The sequence below is a fragment of the Marmota flaviventris genome, chromosome 10, assembly GCF_047511675.1.
Source record: "Marmota flaviventris isolate mMarFla1 chromosome 10, mMarFla1.hap1, whole genome shotgun sequence".
In the NCBI taxonomy this organism is placed as follows: domain Eukaryota; kingdom Metazoa; phylum Chordata; class Mammalia; order Rodentia; family Sciuridae; genus Marmota; species Marmota flaviventris.
In genome coordinates this window covers 16,849,544-16,865,227 of record NC_092507.1, presented here as the reverse complement: position 1 = coordinate 16,865,227, position 15,684 = coordinate 16,849,544, and the positions used below count along the sequence as shown (strand labels likewise).

At 39.6% G+C, this 15,684-nt stretch overlaps 1 protein-coding gene across 13 annotated transcripts in view; it reads left to right on the top strand.

Moving 5' to 3' along the window:
• The window catches only part of Luzp1 (leucine zipper protein 1), a 98,664-nt gene that overhangs the window by 3,583 nt on the left and 79,397 nt on the right, over nucleotides 1-15,684 (top strand). For 3 of the 13 annotated variants that reach the window (XM_071617463.1, XM_071617465.1, XM_071617461.1), the window contains exons 1-2: nucleotides 2,733-2,940; nucleotides 13,492-13,568. The exons of 1 other annotated variant lie outside the window; for it this stretch is intronic. The gene's annotated coding sequence lies outside the window, so the exon portion shown is untranslated. 9 more of the 13 variants (XM_071617459.1, XM_071617460.1, XM_071617458.1 and 6 more) reach the window with 5 other exon arrangements.

Sequence of the window (15,684 nt, the reverse complement as noted above, 5' to 3'; positions counted from 1 at the left end):
ATGCTTTGTAGGGCTACTTTAAGCAAGTCTCTCCTAGTTTAGGCCCTTAAAGTCTTCCACTATGAAATGATTGGGTGGATTAACATAGGTGTGGTGTGTGAGGAGCAGGAAATAGTATTGATGATAGTGATAACACTGAAAATAGGAATGACATCTGCATCAACTGTGGAGCACTGTGCCTGGTGCTTTTGCGTAGTATTACCTGTAATTTGAAAACAAACACGACAAGGACCATATTATTATTTCCATTTTACACAGGAGGAGACTGAGGCTGAGAACAGGTATGCACAAGAACATGGGTATGTGACCCCAGGGTTTTCTGGCAACAGATCTTGAGCTCCACAAACAAGTGTGGTTTCTGACCTTCAGAAAGTGCTAAGAAATAAAGGGGAGGTTCCTTTGATACAAGTTGTAATGTGCCCATGCCCATGTGAGAGTTCAACTCAATGCCACTGAATATTCAGAGCAGGGAAGACCGGCTTCTCGCTGAAAGAAACTAGGAGGGCTGTGTGTTGAGATGAGACAGCAAGGGAAGAGTATGAGCAAAGGGGCAGATGTGGGAAAACAGTGGGTGTGCTGCAGGAAGTTTAGATAAACTTTAGAGAGGCTGTGAGTGTGTGTGTGTGTGTGTGTGTGCACCTAAAGGTAGGAAGTGATCATACCAGTCCAGGGTTTTGGCCTTTATTCCACAGGCAATAAAGAGCTTACACAAGAGATGTCTTAAGAGACCAACCATGCTGCTGTACTAAGAGAGGAAACCACTCTCAGTGCATCTGTGTCCCAGCTTGTGGATGCCACTGCCTGCCAGTGTGTGGGAGTGCATCTGCAGGAAGAGGGTGTCTTTGGCCTGTGTTCTGCTGGGTGTGGGTCCTTAGCTCTTTCAAAGTCCTCCTCTCACCTTCTCTGGGCCCTAGGTGCCTCGCACATAGTAGGCCCACAGAAAGTATGTCATAAAATCCTTGGAGGGATTTCTAAGATCATAGAGTCTTTGCTTCTTCCCATTTTAAAGAAGGTTAAAGTAGGGAACATGGATGGGAAAGGACTTTTCTAGGCTCACATGATGAATTAGAGCTGGGGGACTGGAATTCATGCCCTCTGAGTCTACCCAGGGTTCCTTTTCTACATTTCCTGAGTAACAGAAGCAGTATTTGTTGAGTGATTACTCCATACCAGGGCCTGGGCTAAGCACTTTCCATGGATCATCTCATTTAATCCTCACAATCCCCTGAGTGCTTCTAGAGAGCTGGGAATCTTGCCTTTCATTTGGATTTCCCAAGGGGCCTAGCACCTGCCCTGGGCACCTACCTAGAGAGGCAATAAAAACTTGGGAGGGTGGAGTCCTGTGCTAAGGGAAAAGCAGGAGGGGAGGGCGGGGCCTGAAGACAACCCGCCCTCCACAACATGCCCCGCCTCCCGGAACGCTGACGTCACCATCGCCCCGCCCCTCATTGTCAGTCCCCGGGAGCCCGAGGAGGCGCCGGCCGCTGGGAGCCTAGCGCGGAGCCCCGAGAGGGCGGGAGCGCGGGCCGGAGCCGCGGAGGTGAGGGGTCCGTGGGAGAGGTGGCGGGAACGCGGCGCCGGGCCGGGGCTAGGAGGGCGGCCGGAGGGGGCAGCCGGCCCGCGGAGGGGTCGGGACTGCGGGGCGACGGGGCAGAGCCGGCGGCGCACCGGGGAGGGATGGGGTGTGGGGCGGGAGAGTTTGGGTGGCTTTGGGAGGACGCGCTCGGGAGGGGAGGTCTTCTGGGGCAAGACTGGAGAGTGTTTTCGGAGTTGGAGGAAGAGAATCTGAGGAGATTTTTTCCCCCTGAGGGGGAGGGAAGGGTCCGAGGAGACTTCTTGGTGCGAGCGGGAAACTGAGGAGAGGCGTTGGGGGCCGCGACGGCGGAGAGGTCCTCGGGCCCGGGGCGAGTTTCGGGCCGGGTGGCCGGCGGGGAGGCGCGGGGCGCGGGTCTGTGGGGGCGGGGAGGCGCGCGGGTCGGGGCCGGCCCGGCCGCCGGGGAGGGGGCTGCGCGGGGCCCGCGGGCACCGAGAGGAAGGAAGTGATCAGACAGGAAGGGCCGGAGCTCGGCCGGGAGGCGGAGGGCGGCCTGGGAGCGCGGCGGCCGGCGTGCGGGACCCGGCTGCGGGCCGCCGGGGAGGGGTCCCGCGCCGCAGCTGTCGACCGCGCCGCGGCGTCCCGGGCGCTGCTGGTCTCGCGGCCAGACCGCCGGGCCGGGAAGGAATTCGAGGCATTCGCTTTGTTTAAGTTGCCAGTAGACAGTCCTTAGGACTAATTAATGGTGGAATCTGCAGGGGGACGCGGCAAAGCGGGCCGCCCCCCGCCCGCAGCCGCCGCCGGCGCGGTGAACTTTCCGCAGCGCGCGGCCCGCCTCCCTGCGCACCCCCGCCCGGCCGCCCGCGGGAGGGAGCCATGGCTTCCCGAAGCGCAGGAATGAAGTGCGGTTTCTGGGCCGGTGGCCTCTGGCTGCCGAGGCTGCCGGCAGGGAAGCCGGCGTCCCGGGGCGGCGGGGCGGGGGCTTCGCCGAGCCACCCGGCATAGACCTCTCTGAGGTGCCTGCGGTTTCTGCTAATTACCTCCGAGGAGGATTTGCCAGCCGAGAAAGACCATCTTGCTTTGGAGCATCTGTTTCTTCATCGCGTCAGCCCCTTTCCTAACACTGCAGAGCTTGTTGTGGCTTGTTTCGGAAATGCCGAGGCCAGTGCTCACACTTGAGGGTGGGAGAAGGGAAGAGAATAGGCACCCCCCCCCCCAAAAAAAAAAAATATATCTGCAGTGTTAATTGCAGAAGGCCGGGGATTGTTTGCAGAGTCTCCGTCGCGCCTTCACTGACTTGAATGACCTTGGGGAAAAGGATTGTGCTTCTGAGCGCCTGGTGGCTTATCTGTCCATTGAGGAGAAAATACTCTGGACCTCCCTGCCTTTTGGGGATATTTCGAGAGGTGGGGTTTGTTCAGGATATTTCTTTTGCCAACTGCTGCAGTTCTGGCCTCAGGAGCTGGACTAGTGTCCGAGCCAGGAAGAATTCAGATCACCTAGGAAGATTTCACTACCCCAAATTAGGAATGGAGAGTTTGGATTTTAGGAGGATATTTTCTTTCAGAGAATCTGTACACTGTGTTCCAGATTGCCTTCTGTCACTTCTTACGCAGCTTTGGTGGCATTTGTGTGGTTAAATTGAATAACCCCAATAGAAAAATCTTCTCTTGTTCGAAATAATTGTTTTGCTCAGAATTTCCCTTGGGGCAGATTAAGGTTTTGCTCAATTTACTCAGAAGAATTTTCCAGCTTTCTAAAATTAAATCGCTTTTCTAAACATAGTAACTAAAGTTTGAAAAACTGGAAATAGTGGGATGGGGAGGGAATGGGTTGGAGTATGAATAAGGCAGAAAGTATAGGTTCATTATTGACCAGAGATAATGTGGATTGATAATTGGCCTTCCTTGATTATTTGATGTTTAAAAAAATTATAATTTAAGATTGAGAAAGGGGGGCTGTGGCTATGGCTCAGTGGTAGGGTACTTGCCTAGCACTTGTGAGGCACTGGGTTCAATCCTCAATACTGCATAAAGATAAAATAATGGTATTGTGTCCATCAACAACTAAAAAAAAAAGATTGAGAAAGGGAACTAATATTGTTTAGTTGCCTACTCTATTGCCCAGTAATTTTGATAGGTGGTGGGCGGATAGCTTACCTAGTTTTCCCAAGAGTTTTGTGAGGTGGTAGTTGATATCCCTGTTTTATAGATGAACAGACTGAAGGTCAGAAGGTAAAGTGACTGTCCCAAGTTCTCACATATAACCAGTAAGAAATGTAGCTGAAATTCAGACCCCCAGGTCTGTTTCTAAAATTGATGATTATTTCCATGGTGCATGCTACCTTGGGAACCAAGAAGCCTGGTTTTCATGTCTTTTACTCAGCCACTGGGTCATTGTGGACCCTAGAATAAGTCACTTAAAATCTACTTTCCCAATAGTGTTGCCTTCTTTTCTTACAGCATTGTTAGTAAACATTTGAGATGTGCTAGTTTTTTGGTAGAAAGATGTATAAGGTTTGGTAGTGGTATGTCTTATTTGTAGTAGTTAGTTTTTGTTTATATTGGAAGCATTTGTATTAAAATATAGAGTACCCAAGTGAGCTTATATTCCATTTATATAATTTCATCATGTCATGGAAGGTAGCTAGTGGTCCTTTCACTTTAAAAATCATTATTAAGGGGCTGCAGTTGTAGCTCAGTGAAGAGTGCATGTCTAGCATGTGTGAGGCACTGGGTGATCCTCAGCACCACATAAAAAAATAAATAAAGGTATTGTGTCCATCTACAACTTAAAAAAAAAATAGATCACTATTAAGGTGACTTTCATGATCAGAAACTAAACCATTTTTCTTGCAACATGACTTTTGGTGACAGTGTTGCAGAGTAATGCACAATACAGGTAGGACCCAGATATTCCAAATGGAAAGATCTGGTATAAATTTTGATGCACAAAGTAGGTAGTAAACATTTGCCAAATGGATGAATGTATTCATTATTTTTTTAAAAATGAACTTTATGGGGCTGGGGTTGTGGCTCAGCGGTAGAGCGCTCGCCTCGCACGTGTGAGACCCTGGGTTCTATCCTCAGCACTACATAAAAATAAATAAGGGAAATAAAGGTATTGTGTCCAACTACAACTAAAAAATAAATTTGAAAAAAAATGAACTTTATTAGGGAATACTTTATATACAGTATAATATAATCCACTAATTTTAAATGTTTTGTGAGTTTGATGAGCTTTGACAGATATATACATTTGGGCTGGGGATGTAGCTCAGTGATAGGTTGCTTGCTTAGCATGAGAGAAGCCTTGGGTTCTATCCCCCGTAATGTCCCCCTCAAATGTATACAATTGTGTAACCATTACCATTGCCTTTATTTTACTTTATTTTTTTGATACTGAGGATTGAACCCAGGAGCACTCTACCACTAAAGTATGTTCCGTCCTTTAAAAAAATTTGCTTAACATTGTGAGCTGAATTGTTGAGTAGTCTTTGAACTTTTAATCTTTCTGGCTTAGCCTCCTGTCATTACTTTCATTTCAAATCATTTTAGGTATTAGGTAGCAGATTGATCTCTGGTGGTGTTAGGTGATATCTGTGCTCAGATTTAATACTGTGAAATCAGAGTGAATACTAGAGAGTTAGAGTGCCAACTTGGTAGGAAATAGGGAAACCTTAGATATTTAGTGGTGAGGTGAATTGGAAGAATAAGAGAGGGAGAGGTAACTTGTTTGATCAGGGGAAAGATGAATAAATTCAGAAAGAACTAGATTTTAGATACTTTTAGGCTGCAGGATTTATATTTTTGGAAAACATTACCCAAAGATTTTTTAAAGGAATAGAACTTTTTGTTTCCCTTTGAAATGCTAGTACCTATACTTAAGAATTGCTTAACATGTTATGTTAATGTTACATGTCCAGATAAGACTTAAGGGTGGGGATGCTATAAAGTGATTGAAAGCCTTCCCTTACCACCTATGAGAGAATATCCTTAGTGTTGATCTCTAACTTGTTTTAGCTAATTTTCTACAAAGAGAAGAGTACATTAAGTATTAGGTAGAAATTGTGGCTTGTTGGGAAGACATGATTATTTTTTCTTTATAATTTCTTTAGTTACTGAATCTGACCCAATTTGACTTAGCTCAAGTTTCTTAGGAAATGTTTGAAACTTCTGCTACTGAACATGTATTTTCATCCTTCTATTTTGTTTTTATTTAGTTTCTATGATAAGTGTTTCATAAAATTCCTCTCCCACCTATGAATTCCTCTGAGAATGGAAACTCTTGTTAATATCAAGTACTGGCCCTCCATATACCATCGGGAAATAAAATACCCTCCAGACTACCTACTCAACATTTTGGGTGACTGTGGGGAGCAAACAATCACTATGAGGTAGTCATTATCCTCATTTTATTCATGAGGGAGCTAAGCTCAGAGCAGTTACTGCCAGGAGTAGGGAGCAGAGCACTGATTGGAGCTCAAGTATGGTTGATGCTCAGGTTTAGGTCCTTTTGTTTAATTTTACACTTTGTTGTTTTGGGGTGGGGAAAGGTCAAGGGAAGATTTTGAAAATACCATATTAAAACCCAAACCATAACATAAACAAGTATTGCTAATATTTTGTAGTGCTGCTTTTATCTGTTCATTTCTTAATTTCTAGAGAATACCTCCTTACAAGTCTATGGAATTTATAGTTCATCTTTTATTGCACAGTACCCTCCCCAGAAGCAGCGTTTTATTTATTTATTTATTTTACTTTTTCAAACCCAGAGATGCTCTACCATTCCCAGTTCTGCTTATTTATTTATTTATTTATTTACTTACTTTTAAAATATTTATTTTTTAGTTGTAGTTGGACACAATGCCTTTGTTTTATTGATTTATATGTGGTGTTGAGGATGGAACCCAGGGCCCCGCAGGTGCTAGGCAAGTGCTCTACCACTGAGCCACAACCACAGCCGCAGTTCTGTTTATTTTTAATTTGGAGAAAGGACCTAGCTCAGTTGCTGATGCTGACCTGTAGTTTGGAATCTTCCTGCCTCAGCCTCTGGAGTAGATGTGATTACAGGCATGCCAGGCTCAGCATTTATTCTTTGTAAGTATGGTACTTGGTATTCACTGGCGTTGAATTGCCCCTCCTATTTTACTTGTATCTGAAAGTTTCTATCAGGTTTGTTATTAAAGAGACTTTATGTGTCCACGTGCCTCTCTAATCCTGTTTTATCTGGACAGAGGTATATTTTTAAAATATGTTATTAAAACTTAAAAAAGTAACATACCTGTTATTGAAGTGTATAATATATGTACAGAAAACTGCACATAAAAATTCAATGATTTTTTTTTTTTTCCCCCTGTAAATTGAATGCAACCAGTACCCAGATCAAGAAAAAGCCTTACTGGTACCTAGAAAACCCCATTAAATTCCCTTTCAGTGCCTCTCTCCCTCTACCATCTGGGATAATCACCAACCATCTTAATATCTAATAGCCTAGATTAATTTTGCCCTTTTTGTAAAAATGGAATCATTTTTTGGTCTGGCTTCTTTTATTTAATGAATACATAAAAAAATTAAGTGGTTTTTTTTTTTTAAAGATTTTTTAAAAAATATTTATTTGTTTATGTATCTTTAGTTTTAGGTGGATACATTAGTTTGTTTTTATGTGGTGCCAAGGATTGAACCCAGTGCCTCATGCAAACTAGGTGAGCACTCTACCACTGAGCCACCACCCCAGCCCCTTAAAAGATTTTTTTTTAAAAAAGATGGACACAATATCTTTATTTTATTTATTTTTATGTGGTACTGAGAATCGAACCCAGTGCCTCACATGTGTGAGGCAAGCGCTCTACCACTGAGCTATAACCCCAGCCGCAAAATTTTAGTGTTTTTAAACTTTTTACTTGTAATCCAAATTCAGACATTTTATTTTAGCCTATAATGTATTGCTATATCATAGCAATCTTTTTTTTAAATCTGAGAGTGGAGTATTTTTTTTTTTTTAAAGAGAGAGAGAGAGAGAGAGAAAGAAAAAGAAAGAGAATTTTAATATTTATTTTTTAGTTTTCGGCCGACATGGCATCTTTGTTTGTATGTGGTGCTGAGGATCGAACCCGGGCCGCATGCATGCCAGGTGAGCGCGCTACCACTTGAGCCACATCCCCAGCCCCGTATCATAGCAATCTTATTGCCCGTTATACTATAGTCACACTAACTTCTTATTTTTAAATTCAGTAAGCTCTTTCTGCCTCTGGATCTTTGTATGTATGGCTGTCTCTTTCTTTAATTCTTTCTCCTCTTTGCATTGCTTCCTCCTTCATACCTGAGATAGCTTCTTTCATCATCCTGTCTTGCTCATCTTTTCCCCTTATTCCCCGTTACTACCTTCTATTGCCTCTCTTCATAGGATAGGATGTATTATGATTTATAATGACATATCTGCTTACATGATTATTATATGTCTTCCCCACTAGACTCCAGAAGAACAAAGAACTCATTTATATTTTTCTCCAATGTATACCTAGAACTTTACACAGTGACTGACATGGTGGTGTTTAGTAATACTTATGGTATATCCCAATTCAGTACCTTTGGTCCCATTATCTTCTGTCTTTTTCTTCTTTCTAAAGCTGTTTAACTACTTAAATCTTTTCCATTCTTCACCAAGATTCAGCTCACTGTTTTCCCTCTTTGAAATCTGATTTTGCAATAGTAAATCTCTCTTCTCTAAATTGTGTGGCATTCTTTGTTGATATTCCTCATGTTCTTGGTAAATCACACTATTATTCTCAGTTTCTTTCTCTGAGATTTGCAATAGGTCCTCACTGGAGTTTTAGGTGATTGATTATAGTAATGCTTTTATACAGCTAGCAATTTTAGTTTCTTAGGTTTACTAACAGGATTCTCATTACTGAGATTCTGTTTAATGTATTCTTTAATCCAGAGGCTAGGAATGCACTAACTGCTTCAGGTGATAGAGAGACTATTAGGGTGTGAAAATACAACAGTCCAGTCCTAGTGCCACAAAGCACATACTTCTTTGGAACCCATCACTGGCAAATAACTAACTCTGCAGATTTTTCTGGGAAAGTTGCTTAATCTCTGCTTTTTTATTGTTCTCTGATTGAGTTACTAACTGAAATGAGACACTAGGTAGTACCTCACTTTAATATTTTATTTTGATGTCAGTAGCGAAAATCTTGAGCCAATTAGATGTTTAAAGCCACTTTAAACATGTCAGTAAGCTCTCTATACTTATTCTCCTCCTGTGTTAAAGGCAAAATAATGTATATAAGTTACCGTAGATTAACAGTATATATTCATAATTGATTGGTCAAATGTAGATCTGTTTTTAAGAGGGGCTATTATGTATTTTAAATATGATTTTTAAATTTTTATGATGGAAAAGTATCATAAGATTGCAGGGTAGGTTAGTAATTGTTTTTGTGAAAACACTGAAGCGCAGAGGTACTGGTGAAGTTTCTGAGGGACATTTAGGTAAATTTTGTTTACTTTCATAATCTCACTGGTATCTTTTTCTTTAGCATCTTAGAAATATTTTATGAAATCAACCTATTTGCTTTTTAACTTTTTTACTCCAAGTTAAAAGAAAAAAGGTAGAACACATTTGCGTTTATCACACTTCAAACCATCAGTAAATTTCAGTAAATTGACATTTAAAAAAACTAGGAGACAAATGATAAAGTGTGGGAAATCTATTACAAAAAGTAGTTTTCAGGGTTGAATACAAAGTTAATGTATACTCAGTCTCCTGTATTTTATACATTTATGTGGACAGAATTGTCCATAACCTGGGAGTCCTTTTCTTTTATCTTTTTCCGAGTACTGGGGATTGAACCTAGGGGCATTTTACTACTGAGCTACATCCCCAATATCTTTTATTTTGAGACAGTGTCCCACTAAATTGCTCAGGGTCTTGCTAAATTGCTGAGGCTGGCCTGGAAATTGGTGATCTTTCTGCTTCTAGCCTCCTGAGTCACTGGGATTATAGGTGTCCACCATTGTGCCCAACTAGTCTTTTTCTCAGTCATTAATTTTTATTTTTAATTTTTTTTAGTTGTAGATAGACACGATGTCTTTATTTGATTAATTAATTAATTTATTTATATGGTGCTGAGGATTGAACCCAGTGCCTCATGCATGCAAGGCAAGCGTTTAACCACCGAGCCACAACCCTAGCCTCTCTGTCATTAAATTTTATTCAAATAAAACTTATAGTAAATGTGGTTTATTGTATTCTGATACATTTGTTTGTACAATTGTGGCTTTGTTTGATAATTGTCCATTTGTGACTCATTTTTTGTTAGTTAAATAATGCTTTTATTAAAGCTATAAAATTCCTATTATTAGGCTCAGAAAGCCTCAATTTTTCCTGAAAACAGTGAGGATTAAAAATATTAAACATGCAAGATGGGTATGGTTGGTACATACCTGTGATCCCAGCTACTCTGGAGGCAGAGGCAGGAGGATACCAAGTTTGAGGCCAGCCCCGGCAATTCAGTGAAACCCTGTGTGAGATATAATATGGGCTGGCCAGGCATGGTGGCTCAGGCTTGTAATTCCAGTGGCTCTGGAGGCTAAGGCAGGAGGATCTTAAATTCAAGGTTAGCCTCAGTAATTTAGCCAGATCCTAAGCAACTCAGTGAGTCCCTTTCTCTAAATAAAATACAAAAAATGCTGGAGTTGTGGCTGAGTGGGTAAGCGCCTCTGGGTTCAAACTCTGCTCACCCCAACATGCCAAATAATAATAATAGGGGCTGGAGATACAGCTCAGTGTTAGAGTGCCCCTGGGTTCAATTCCTAGTACTGTTTAAAAAAAAACAACACACACACACACACACACACATACACAAAAGCACTTAAGTTCTAATGCTAGTTCATTAGTATTAGTCATTTCAGTTTCACTTTTACATTTTTGTTTATCCAAAGAATAGAAGAAAAATTCCTCTATTTTTGTTATTTTTAAATTTTAGTATGAGTTAGTCTAAAGTCAGACATTCTTTATATACTTTCAGAGTAGAAGAAACTCAAGAATTTTTAAATGCTGAATTTTAACTATTGATTTCTGATTATGCTAAGCAACTTTCTCAGTGACTAGTTTGATTTCCTTTGTAGTAATTTGTTTTTTTTAATTAAAAAAATTTTTTTTTAAGTTATGGACACAATACCTTTTTATTTATTTATTTGTTTTTATGTGTTGCTGAGGATTGAACCCAGAGTCTCACATGTGCTAGGCAAGTGCTCTACCACTGAGCTACAAACCCAGCCCAACTTCGTTTTCTTGAATGGCTTATCTTTACCAGTATTGGCTATGTGGTTATAATTAGTACTGGGGAGAGGTGATTTTTGGATGCTTTAGCCAGCCCTTCCTCATCAAAGAAGGACTCTGCAATTGGAAATTGAGATGCTTGGTGAGATAATATATAAGTGTTTCCAGCCATTATAATTTTTGAAAATTAATTAATTAAATAATTGAATTTATAAGTTCTTTTAAAGTAAGAAGTCTGGTTATAGTTTTGGGATAGGATATTAATATTGTCAGCTATTGACTCCTGCTTACCCCAGGTACAGATCTCATGCATGCTAGGCAAATGCTCTACCCATTCAGAAATGCCCCCAGCCCCAGGTACAGATCTCATGTAATTATTATAACATTAGTTATAATAGCTATGTATCAGAGACTATCCTAAGAATTTTGTATATGTTAATTCATTTACTCATTAATTCAGATATTTATTGAATACCTACCATGTTTCAAGCACATAATCTCATTTAATCCTCATTGTATCTATAATGTGGTTAATGGTTTATTATCTCACACATTTCACAGGTGAGAAGCTGGGACACAGAGAAACTAAAAGTGTCTTGTCCAATGTCAAAAAGCTTTGAGAGTCAGAATTTTCTTTCTTTCTTTTTATTCATTTGTTCCATCCTTCTTTCTTTCTTTTTCTTTTCTTTTTTTAATTTTTGTGGTGCTGGGGATTAAACCCAGGAATTTATGCATGCTAGGCAGGCACTTTACCACGGAGCTATACCCTAGCCCTCAAATTAGACAACTTCATTTCTCATGACTTCACTATCCTTTTGCTGCTCTATATTTTAGATTTCTAGTTTTACTGTGTAATTTTATGGTCCTCTTTGAGGGTTATCTGTAGGGTATCATGATAACTTTATAAATCCAAACATCAGAATTTTCCAAGATGGAAAGTTATTTATTTTAATGAAATTCTAAACTGTGGATTTAGCATAAAGTAGTAGTGTTCCTTTATCCAGGGTTTCACTTTTTAAAGTTTTAATTACCTGTATTTAGTTGTGGTCCAAAAATATTAATCTTTGTCTTGGGGCTGAGGGTATATATAAACTTAGTGTGTTTGGCATGTGTAGGGCCCTGGGTTTGGTCCCCAGCACCAAAAGAACAAAAAAACAAAAACCCCCAAATACCCCAGACAAAATGACAAAAATTTTTGTCTTAACTTTCTAAAGAGATCACTTTCACATTACTTTTATTATGGTATTTTATTATAATTGTTCATTTTATTATTAGTTATTATTTGTTAATCTTTTATTTGCCTTATTTATAAATTAAACTTTATCATAGGTGTGTATCGGAAAAAAAAAACCCTTACTATATATAAGGGTTCAGTACTACCCATGGTTTCAGGTACCTATTGGGCGTCTTGCAATATATCCCCTAGGGATAACACATAGGCTACTGTTTGTTTTTTTTTTTTTTTTTTTAAAGCGATTCTGGGAATTGAACCTAGGGGTACTTTACCACTGATTTACATCCCCAGCCCTTTTTAATTTTGAGACAGGGACTTGATAAAGTTGCTCAGGTTGGTCTCAGTCTCCTAAGCAGCTGGGATTTTACAGGCATGTGCCAACTGTGCTCAGTCTGTATTTACTTTAGAATATATTGCATTTTCTCAATCCTGCTAAATCTTCAGTTTTAGGGGGCTTATTTAACTTTGGCTATAGGCAATTCGGGTTGGTGAAGTGAATAATCAACATTATTCTTGGTTACAAGAGGCATGTAATTCTAAAGGGTGGAGACTAGGTTTTTGGTGTGTGCAAGGTTTGTCTTTGAGGATCTTAGAAATAGTTTCAAAAAGGTTTTGAGCTTTGGCTACATGATTGAGAGAGTGTTGCTACTTAAGATGATGCCCTTTGAATAGTATCCTTGTTTTGGATCTCTATAAATAAAAAGTCATTGCTTAAATATGACTTGTTTAAGTTTTATTATGATTGAATTAGAATTCTCTTAATGAATCATTAACTTATATTAATATCAACATGATTTTATTTATAGCCTTTAAAAAATTATAGCCATTTTTGGGGATCTAAGAAATATTTTTTAGTATGCTGATAGGCAAATCTGCATAGGAGCAGATTTGAACTTAATTATAATCAAAGGATAAAATGTATTTCCTGAGCCCTTTACCAACGCTTTATTTGTATAGGCTTTTTGCAGAAGCTAAAGATTTCAGATAGAAAAATGGTATCATTCACTTTGCTCTGATAGCATTTTCCTGTTTATAAACTTAAAGAAATCTCTGGTTTTATCCAGTTCCAAATTAACTGGAAATGTTAAATCCTCATCAAGATAAAAGTTAATTTTTCACTCTTTACACTCTGGAACAGCTTTATCACAAATGTGTCGTATTTCTAATTACTTGGGGAGGTATTTATCTTAGTTAGGTCATTTTAATTATTTATATTTAATACCTGAGCAACTCATATAAGTTTTGTTTTTGCTATGGTTTGGATTGAATTCATGGCCCCATACATGCACCGTACTGCTGCAGTAGAACCCATACCTCATTTAAGTTTTTTTTTTTTTTTTTTTTGTATTGTTGATTAAACCCATGGGTGCTTTACCACTGAACTTCATGAGCTTCGTTCACTCCAAGCCGTTTTTATTGTTTATGTTTGAGACAGGGGCTCGCTAAGTGGCTGAGACAGGCCTTGAACTTGTGATCCTCCTACTTTAACCTCCCAAGTTGCAAGAATTACAGGTATGTGCCACATTGCCTGGCTCATTCAAGTTTTATTATTTTTATTTATTTTTTTGTGGTACTGGGGATTGAACCCAGGGCCTTGCACATACTAGGCAAGCAGTCTACCACTGAGCCACATCCATAGCCCCTCATTAAAGTTTTATAAGTAAAATTTCTCTATTAGTCTTTTTTTTTAATATTTATTTTTTAGTTCTCGGCGGACACAACATCTTTGTTTGTATGTGGTGCTGAGGATCGAACCCGGGCCGCTCGCCTGGTGCGCTACTTTGAGCCACATCCCCAGCCCTCTCTATTAGTCTTGAGGACTAATATTATAACCCAATATTTACTAAATTCTATGTGTCAATAGCCACTGTACTTATGTATTTTTTAAAGTTTTAATTTTCTTCCAATAACCCTTTGGGGTAGATAATACTATCTCCTTTTTATAGGTGACAGAACTGAGTTCTTAAGATGTGAGATCAGTTTTTCAGAGGTTAGTTCCAAGCAAGGATTCGACTCAATTTTACTCTTAGTATTGTTCAGACCAGAACATAGGAAAGTTTTGTGAAGTGTGTATATTTCAGATCATTACTCCCTAAGTAAACAAGATCAACATTTTCTCATGCTTCCCTTGGGAAGGAAGAGAATACCATTTTTAGATTTTTGTGGACTTAAAAACATTCATTAAATGTCCTAGAAATGGAAGACCTGATGCAGAAGCTGGTTCAATATAGAAGATACTTAATGGAGATACTTACAGATGTTAGTTAGACTTTGTAACAAAGTATTTGTGATCCTCTTGCCTCAACTTCTTGAGTAGCTGGGAATATGAGATATTCTTTTTTTTTTTTTTTTGGTAGTTATAGATGGACATAATGTCTTTATTATTCGTTTATTTTTATATGGTTCTGAGGATTGAACCCAGTGCCTTACGCATGCTAGGCAAGGGCTCTGCCGCTGTCCTACAGACCCAGTCCCCGAGATATTTAATATAATTTGATAAAATTAGACACTTTCAAAATATTTTCTGTAGGAACTTTACTGGTGATCAAGTTAAGACTTTTTTTTTTTTTTTTGAGAATTTTAATATTTTTTAGTTTTCGGCAGACACAACATCTTTGTTTGTATGTGATGCTGAGGATCGAACCCGGGCCTCCCGCACACATGCCAGGTGAGCGTGCTACCGCTTGAGCCACATCCACAGCCCAATCAAGTTAAGACTTTTGAGACTAGATCCTAAGGCACTTTGAAAGAGATGATCAAAATCTTAAAAGAGAAATGGGTACAGCTCAAGTGGTAGCTTGCTTTTAGCATGCAGGAGTCCCAGAGTTTCCAATTGTCCATGTGTGCTTGCGCACACATACACACCCTGGGCTGGGGTGTAGCTTGGTGGTAGAACACCTGCTTCCATGTGGGAAGCCCTAGGTTTAATAACCATTACCCCATCCCAAAAAAAGTTTTTAAAAAATTGTGAAGGAAAAATAGGTGTGAGGATAGTGAGTTAATGGGGCAGGGAAAAATATTAAGGGACTAAGAAGGTAACTGAAGGATAAAATTTCAGATCATAAATAGAGGCCAGTAGAGCGGAATTAGAGATATTGGGAGGTAGGTGATTGTTTATTAAGTGGGTACAATCCAGAAAATTGCAAAGAATCTATTGAGAGATGACAAGTGGAGAGGAGACAAGGCATACTGGCCTGAGTTACATTTCGGTCAGTTTTGCATTAGATTTAAAAGCCATGAATTTCATTAATTCTGTTTAGTTTATAGTACTTGTTTTGTATTCAACCCAGGGCTAGTTAATATGGAGAAAACAAAAAGATGAAGGATGTGCCGTATTTAGCCTTGTTCATAAGAAATTTAAAATTCTATTTGGGGAGACAGTACTTAGTTTTTGCAACAGTTCCGTAACAATATTGAACCATATAAGCCAAAACAAGAGATGAAGACTAGCATACTGTATGTTCCTGTGCTTGGGTTTTCTAAACCAGATATATTTCAAGAACTTTTTATTTTCCAAATAAGAGCATGAAAATGAAGAACAACTCTCATCTAATATCACCATTTTATAAAAGACAGAACATTTAAAAACAGATAAAGGATATCATGTCAGATTAAAGGAGTTTTTAAT